The sequence below is a fragment of the Salvia splendens genome, chromosome 11 (genome assembly GCF_004379255.2).
Source record: "Salvia splendens isolate huo1 chromosome 11, SspV2, whole genome shotgun sequence".
Lineage (NCBI taxonomy): Eukaryota > Viridiplantae > Streptophyta > Magnoliopsida > Lamiales > Lamiaceae > Salvia > Salvia splendens.
Window position 1 is genome coordinate 18,128,347 of NC_056042.1, and position 6,952 is coordinate 18,135,298.

Genomic DNA, 6,952 nt, shown 5'->3' on the forward strand with positions numbered 1-6,952 from the left:
TATTCATGCTTTCACATAAAATCACATTTTGAAAGAAAAGCCCACCTCGTTTGCTTAACTCTTTCAAACGGTGCTTCCGGGATTACTTGTCGTGCGACGACGTCCCTTTATAACAAATCATATACTTGAATTAGTCTTTAAGTAACTATTTATCTTGCATGAATGCATGCCTAAGCGTGTGCTTATTATTTTATTCCCTTTCTTCTAAACTAAGGAAATCTTAACTCCTTAATTAAATCGGCGATTTAATTTATTCTGAATCTGGCAATCTGTTCGGGTATAAAAATTTCCAGATTATCTTAAGTATTTTAAAATACTTTCTGTGACTAAAGAAATTCTCATCTATTTATTTACTGGGTACTATTTCAACACGACTTAATAATTCTTTTCTTCTGTGACTTAGGGAATAAATTTCATTATACTTCTGAACTAAATTAAGATAATGGTTCCCACTAAAATATTAGTCCAAGAATTAAATTCTTAGGCCCAGCTAGGAATTAAATATTCTGGCCCAGAATATTTGCTTCTTAAGCATTTTCGGCTCAACCCCTTTTCCTCTTTTTTTGAAGAATGGATGAGGCCCAAGTTAATTAAATTGACTAGCCCAAATTCCATACCCCTATCGATCTCCCTTCCATCGCTTCCCCTCATTTTCGAAATCCTTCCCCAAAATTGAAGAAGAAAAAGAAAACGGGAAACCCATGCACCGGTCGTCATGCACCGCCGTCGCCGGCGCCATCCCTCTCTCCTTCGTATCACACTCTCTTTCTAGGTGGCTATTCCCTCTTTTTTCTCTCGGAAGCCGCGCTGCCATCGTCCCTCGGAGTTCATCAGCTCACCGCCAGCGCCAGCGATTTCTCGCCCCTGCCCAGTCGGCATCGTAGTCGACTCCTCCTCCAGACGAACGCCGTCCGTCGCTCACCCAAGCTTCTCACCTAGCCACTGCCGGGAAGGCGACGGAGTGTTGAAAGCATCTGCCTCGCCTCGTCCCAGGGCAGTCGCCGCTCGCTCAGCATCGTCGGCTCAACCCCCGGCATCTCCGGCTGGATGTCCTACTCTGTCGCCGTTCGACTCGCGCCGGACAGCTTCGTATGCTAAGCTAAGCCTTCAACCTAGTACAACTTAAATCATTGTGTCGAAATCTGGGCAGTAGCTAGGTTGAGTTTCTAAGTTATGAATCTTATTTGAAAACTTGCTAGGGTGAGTTCTTGATCAGCTTAAGCTTCTGTTGATTTACTTGATTGAGCATGCTAGTTGAATTTCTTAAATTGTGGTGCCTAACATGCTAGGGTTCATTTAAGAAATTGTGAACTATATGCTTCGAAACCTGAGCTGTTGGAGGGTTAACTATTGTGGGTTGTTCGGACTGTTGTCCCTGTGGTGAGTTGTTCGGGCGGTTGTCCCTAACACGGCTCCTCCTCCTCTCCTTAGCTTGTTATTATGCTATTGATTGTGTTGTTTAAGGAGGAAAGGGCTGAGGGGCTATTTATAATGGTTGCCTAACTGAAAGCTTGAGAAAGGCTGATGTACTTTGCTGAAAAGGAAACCTCAGGCTTTGCCAATCTGGTTGATCTCTCTGCAGCTCTGCAGAGCACGTACCCTGGTCCCTTGGTCTCTTTTCTAACTGATTTTGGTGGCATATGGAGGTGTACTCGTGAGCTTATAGTGGCTGTTGCACTCTGCAGCCACTCTAACTGAATTTAGTACTTATGACTACTTGTTACTTTGCTCATTTAATGGTCATATCTCCTGTGGCAGGTGCACCTCTGGATAGCAGGGTTTGAAGCTCCTATCCTCGGCAATGGCAGCTGTGAGCTGGAGGTACGAGCTGCCACACTCGGTCTTACCAGGTTCCTGCAGCTATTGGGTGAGGGTGCCGGCTGGCTTGCTTCTTTTAGCCGAGCACTTCCTCATTTTTCTGGAAAGGTAGTATTATTTTTTTCCCTTTTCTAACATGGTTATTTTACACATTCTGTTTCTTATGCATTTCCTTTGGCTATTTGTTGGTTACCGGCAATGATCGAGGCTGGTTTCCCCTTGGTTGCAGTTGCAGCCTCCCTCATTCGGCCCAATGGTCCCTTAGAATCTGGGCCTAAGCTCGCGTGGAAAGAGCCGAAGCTAATATTTCCACGATCCTGTTCCCACTTTATGTCCCCCTATTTGTTTTCGTCTCAACTTGTATGAAAACAAAAAGCTATATTAGTTAGTTAGTGTATCTCATTTCTTTTTGTCCTCATTGTAAATTTTGTAGACTATCGACTATGTGTACCTCATCTCGTTCACTTAAGCAATAAACGACCCCTTTTTTGTATATGTCTCTTAACGGAAAGTTCAAATATGTGTTCTTTGTTTACTCAAGGAGTAATAAATACTCTTTCATTCGCATTATTTAAATTCTAGTATTTATCTTAAAATTCTCGAAAATCTAGGTCTCGGCTATTACATTCTACCTCTCTTAACAAAAATTTCGTCTCGAAATTTTGTCTCGGTCAGGCAAAAAGCTCTGGGTATTTCTCTTTCATCTGGTCCTTAAGCTCCCACGTGACCACGTCGCCTCCTCGCGGCCGTGGTGCTTCCATAGGACTTTCACTGTTACAATAGCTTTGTTTCTCAACTTTTCTGTCCAGAAATGCTTCTGGCTTTTCTTCATAGCTCAAATCTAGTTCTAACACCATTTCTTCTTGGTGTACTATGTGTTTGGGGTAGAACACATACTTCCTCAACTGTGGCACATGAAACACATTGTGCACACTCCCGAAGCTTGGCGGGAGTGCTAATCTGTACGGCACAGGGACGACTGTTTCTAAGATCTCATAAGGTCCGATGAAACGCGGTTTTAGTTTGCCTTTGACGCCAAATCTAGTTATCCCTTTCGACGGGGATACTTTCAGAAAGACTTTGTCTCCCGCTTTGAACTGTAAATCTGAAACATCCTAATTTTTTTTTTGCGACTTTTATTTTAATATGTCGATTAGGAATTTCATTATGAAATTTAATTGTTGCTACGTAATTGAGTTGGCTATGTGGAATAAATTGTCATGGGTAATTTGGAATGAAGTGTTATTTATATTTTTCAATGTGGGAAATTAATTTAAATAAGAGCATGTATTTTGTTCTAGCCAAATAAAGTGGCTCTTTTCGGCCCCTCCAATTATTGGAAACTATATTCTTTTTCTTGGATTTAATTAATTGTTTTGGAATATTTATCCAAATTAAATCCAAAACAAACTATTCCAAACTTGTACTACATGAATTTCGAACCCTAGCCTATTCCTGAGGGGATTTCGAAAAATCCCCTAATTTAATTAGGAGGATGGATTATTTCTTTGATTTAACTGGTACCTTGTTGATTCCCTTCATTTTTTTTAAATCCAATTAAATCTTGTCACATTTTGTTTACTCACCATAATTTGATTAATATTCGAATTATTCCCTTGTGGGAATAATACCCAAATTTTCGGCCCCTTTGATTAAGAAGGAAATAATACTTGTTTCCCTGCTTTGTGGAATTCCTTCTATTCAAATAAATACTAAATTAATACCTAAGTCAAATTAATTGGGGTTGTGAATTTTTTCCTTGTATTGTGCTCTCCATATCACACGTCCCTTATGCTTCAAATTTCCTTGTGGAAATTTATTTAATTGTTACCTATTTTATGGAAGTCTTTACCTATAAAGAAATTACCAAATTTAAATCCTTTTCTTATTTAATTGAGGATTTAAATAATTTTCCTTGTGCACTGATAAGGCTCATTTCATGCATCGGTTTTGGGGGTAAAACATATACTACTTGATCGGTTTATCGCGCAAACAAGTGTTAAAATGTGCAGAAATGCTACTTGTCCAAGGCAGCAAGGCCGAACTGATCAAGCACGTACAAAAGGCGAAAAAGGCCAAAAATCGGGGGAGTTGATCAAGGGGCGAGGTCAAGCAGTTAAAGTGGGGACCGCTGGTTTCTAGAAGGAAAACGTGAGGAAATGAGCTGGATGTGGCGCACTATTCTATTACCCAGGACGACGTTCTAGAAGGGGACACGTGCCAGCTTGTGAAGACGCCAGGACGAACCGATCAGAAATTTATTATCCAAAAGCGTCGTTTTTCTAGAAGAAAGGGCACGTAGCAATCAATGAGTCGCTCATCCTCTGCATGAGTGAATATTCCCTATCAAGATCGTTATCCAGCTGGCTTATAAATAGAGGTTGCGCCACCACAAGAAAGTATTCGAGACTTTACTTTCCGCCTAGTTTAGCTTAGTTTAGCTTAGTTCAGCTCTCTAGCTTAGTTTAGCTTAGTTCTGCTCTCTTAGCTTAGTTTAGTTCAGATCTCTAGTTTAGCTTAGATAGCGTAGTTAAAAGGGCGACCGAAGGGAGTGCTGCAGAATAACCATTTCTGTCGGCGTAACTTAAGTTTCCGCTGAGATTCTTCTCAGTTTACCGCTTTCTTTATTTTCGAAGTGTTAGCTTAGTTTATTTTCACGCTGTAATCGTATCTTAGTTTAATCGAAGTTATTCTCTCTTTTAAATCGCGCATTTACTTTTCTGTTATTACTTGCAATTTACTTGACCCAGTGTTTACATTTCAGTTGATCAAGCTAGCTAGTTTGAATTCTGCCTAGATAAAAACCGTAGTTAAAACTCCAAAGTTAAAGCGTGGCAGCAGCCAACCCCCCTGTTCACTACTCACACACTCGACACACCAACTTCTCTGTGGGATCGACCCCGAACTTGCCGGTTTACTGTTAAAGTAGTGCGAAATCGGGAGTTATAAATATTATCTTTGGCGCGTTTCGGTTCGAGGATTGATTCGATTAAGTGGCAACGACAATTTGCTAACTGGTCCAACCGATTCAGTTATCCTCCATATAACTTGATCCAATCTTAATCTGCGCGTTTCCGAGCCTGCCAAAATGGCGTCGTTGCCGGGGAAGCATGGTGTTACTTTATGTTTGTGTGTAGTGCGTTGGAGTAAATAGTTTATTTCTTTCTTTTCTTATTTGTTTTTCCTGCTGTTGATGAGAAGGTACCACCAAGGCGATTACTGGAATCATCCTTTGATATATAGAAGAACTAACAATCGTTGGAGAGTCCAGGAAGCCGGCATAGTTAACACTCGTTACAGAGCAGCTTTAGAGGCAGCAGCAGCAGCTGAGCAAAACCCACTACCACCACCACCAAAGCAAATAGAGGCAGAGATGGCCGTTGTCATCGACGACTCGGGAATCGGCTCTTTGCACGCTCATGATGAGAAGTAGCCCACACATGCCATTGCCGCCACTCCTGGGATGCGGACCATCGCTATCAAATCATGAGTGCTGGCCTTCTTGACCCACTTCTACGGTCTCTCGAAGGAATGTCCGTACGCCTTTCTGGAGGAGTTCTGACGATACTGCGATATTCAGCCCGTCCCGGCTGGATCCACGTCTGAAGATTACAGGATCAAGGCTATCCCCTTCGTTTTGAAAGAGGACGCATGAGTATGGCTGTCAAGGCTACCAAAGGGATCCATCAGGACTTGGGCGGAATTCCGCATGATATTCCTCGACCGCTTCTTCCCAGCATCAAAGACAAGTGCCCTGAAAAGGGAGATTACAGAGGCCAGACAAGAGTACGAGGAGCCCCTAGGCCAGTAATGGGACAGATTTCAAGGGCTGCTTCAGGCATGCCCCAACCACAAGCTGGGAGAAAAGGAGATCTACTCGATCTTCTACGGCGGACTCACGGTGGAAGCAAGAACGACCTCAACCTCGCAGCTCAAGGGGATTTCTCAAAAACCCCTTTTAGCTAAGCTAAGAATATTCTGGAGAGGCTGATCGAGGCCAAGCGGTCGTATGAGACAACCCGAGGGCAGTACAGACGAGGGGCAGTGCACGCAGCAGAGGCGCGCAATGATGAAAAGCTAGAAGCTCGATTTGAGCAAATGGAGAAAAGGCTGCTGGAGGCAGTGGAGAAAGCCAGACCACCACCACCAACTGCACCCAAAGAAACGCAGTATGTGCCGCAACCACCGCCGCCAGAGGAACATCATTACTACTACTGCGAGTTTTCCCCTGAGGTTGAGCAAGTGAATGCCGCCGGCCACTGGAATGCAAATGGCAACTGGATCCAGGGGAAGCAGAGAGATGCTCCATGGAGGGATCACCCAAACTTCAGATGGACCGATCAAAATCAGAACCAACCACAACTACCCCCTCCACAGCAGACGCACTCCTCTGACGGGCAGTCCAACTGGCCGTCCCGAATCATGGATAGACCAAACACTGGAGGAAACAGAGTACAAGGAGGTCAGGCAGGTTGGTCAAGTGCCCCTCAAGGGAACTGGTCAAGCGGAGGACAATCCAATTGGTCAAGCCGACAAAAGGAAGGAGACTGGGAGGATACCAACACCAAATCCCCCAGTATAGCAACCAGGGAAGGCAGTCAAGTAACCAAATGGTAAGTTATGTTCCACAGTACTTCCAAGGGAACCAACAAAACCACCTGTTCTAGAGCCAACCAGAGCAGTATGGATCGTCCAGTTTCTATCAGCAAGGTTACGGAGGAGGCCGATTTAATCAGAGAAATAACAGGCAGCAAAATGAAAATCCAGGGGATATGACGATTCCACATCATCCCAATGATGCTGTGCAGGAAATACAGGAAGCCCAGAAAGAACAGAGAGCCGCATTAGAAATGCTCACGAAGCAGTTATCTCAGGTCGCCATGTCACTAGGCGAGCTAAGAGGTAATGATGGGAAGATTCCGGCTACAGCGCAACCTCCAGCAGGGCGAGAGATTGTTAACACAGTCTCTCTGAAATCAGAAGGAGTTTATCAGAGCTCAACTGCTAGTTTTCCAGCATCCAGGGCAAGTCTTAATGAAAGCCTTGAACCCAACGCCCTTGATCAAGTCATAGCGAAAAAAGAGTCTAACATAAGTGGACATGGTGCTGAAAAGAGGAGGAGGATCGAAGCAGA

General features: G+C 43.7%; 1 long non-coding RNA gene across 1 annotated transcript; it reads left to right on the forward strand.

The window, feature by feature from the left end:
• Positions 1–651: 651 nt before the first annotated feature.
• On the forward strand, positions 652–2,311 carry LOC121756420. The gene is made up of 2 exons (XR_006040945.1): positions 652–1,926; positions 2,048–2,311. It is a non-coding gene; the product is annotated as an uncharacterized LOC121756420 (long non-coding RNA).
• Positions 2,312–6,952: the final 4,641 nt, after the last annotated feature.